Here is a 1,892-nt window from a genome sequence, read left to right as displayed (position 1 = left end):
AGCAGCAGCAAAGTCAGCAGCCAGAATGTGAGCAGGGAAGTATGCAGTGAAGACTAGACAAAGGGCGATCGGGCACTGGTAAAGATAGTACTGTTTTAATACTGTGGAACCAAAATTTGGACAATTAAGCACTCCAAAATAGGAAAAGAGAAGAAAAGACTATGTCTTTTACTTCGATAAATAACGTTGTCCTGCTTGGTGGTGCGCCCAGAGCCAGAGAGTAAATATACTAAAAGGAAGGGAGAGAAAGAAGGCTCTTGTGTGGGCGCACTCTTGAAGGGAGAGGAAAATTCCTATAACATATAAAGAGAAATACTTAAAACATAACTTTTAATGTTTATAATGAAAATACCCATATAAATGATCCTTATCAAAGAAAAAAATGTGATAATTAGAATTAATAAAATGTTCTGGTCTATTTAATCACACTTGGTAATTGGAATGGTTGTAGACATTGATTGGTCTTACCCCCAATTCCCCTGACCAGCACAGAATATCTGTGTTAATAGAACCAGGGAGTGATCATAAGAGTTATTTAATAAGTAAGACCCACTTGGGCTACTTGATTGAAAATTGGTTGGTCTCCTGCATTCAAATGAGCTGGACTTTCTGACGTAAGCCACAAAAATTAGTAATAGGCCTCAAAAAGGAAAGGGGGAAAGGAGAATTAGTGGTGATGCTGCTGTTGGTATTGCAAACACATATGGAGGGAAATGGTCCCAACTCTACAACACCGGGTATTCGCAGGAAGTCTCCTCTCCTGGTACTGACCCGGCCCAACGCTGTTTGGCTTCCAAGATCAGACGAGATCGGGCATTGGCAGCGTGGTATGATAGTAGAGAATTTTTTGATGTTGCACCAATGAGAGTGCACCTATGTAGGAAACGGAAGAAAGAGGAAGAACGGGAGACAGAAAGAAAAAAGAAAGAGAGGACAAGAAATGAAAATAGTATATAGAAGAGAAAAGGAATGAATCAGTATAGCGTAATTGAGGGATCTGCTTTCTGCATTAGACACAGCTCAACAAAACCCACTTTGGTGGTATTGTGTTCCGTGAATCGCAGATGAGAGTCCATGAAGCAATAGTGAAGTATGAGCAAAAGGTATGAAAGATATACTGGGTTGAACTATCAAAAAATTAAGCATCGATTTGAAAATTCACATATGTATTTAACGTGCATATTAGGATAAAGTTTAGAAGTTCAAAGAACATGCTGAGGCTCACGATGAGTGAGATAATTATCAGACAAAATACCGGCCTCTGCTGGAAAATTTTTTTTTGCATAATAGTATAAATACTTTAACAGATATTAATTTTGGAAAAATAAAGGAAGAAAAAAAGGGATGAAAAGACAATTTGGGCTGTATTAAGTTATTAGACAGTAGTGCTGTAGCAAAGAGCTTATGTGTGTGCTACACAAGTCCACATGACATGGAATAACATACAACAGATTAATATAAAGCGCATCAGGGGTTGCGGTCTGTGCAAAATGTACACAGAACGGCAGTGGAACTCTGATAAGGATACACAGATCTAAACATTCGCTGTATAATCAAGCATATTAATAAATGCACTTAATGTGTTGTTGTCTGTGCACACTATATACAGAGCATCAGTAGGTCCAATCAGATGTGATGGAAGTTTAGTGCGCATCAAAAGGTTGCCGTCTGTGCCAAGTATGCACAGGACAGCAGCAGGCTTGTAGTCAATAATACTATCTGCCAAAAAATATATCTACGTATGCTACAGGGCTATTAGCATGCTGTCTAGTGAAACATATATAGTAAATACACAGAGTGTGTTGCTGTCTGTGCAGGATGTGCACAGAGCAGCTGTAGGCTTACGGTCACCAAAATTGGAGAAAGAAGGCAGGTTAGGGCATTGTCATGTG

General features: G+C 39.1%; 1 pseudogene; it reads right to left on the bottom strand.

Annotated features, from left to right (window-relative positions):
• Positions 1-722: 722 nt before the first annotated feature.
• Positions 723-841, bottom strand: LOC135053514 (5S ribosomal RNA; annotated as a pseudogene).
• Between the last annotated feature and the right edge of the window lie 1,051 nt (positions 842-1,892).

Source organism: Pseudophryne corroboree, chromosome 2 (genome assembly GCF_028390025.1).
Source record: "Pseudophryne corroboree isolate aPseCor3 chromosome 2, aPseCor3.hap2, whole genome shotgun sequence".
In the NCBI taxonomy this organism is placed as follows: Eukaryota; Metazoa; Chordata; class Amphibia; order Anura; family Myobatrachidae; genus Pseudophryne; species Pseudophryne corroboree.
The sequence above is the reverse complement of the archived record's forward strand: the minus strand, read 5'-3'. Positions and strand labels throughout refer to the sequence as shown.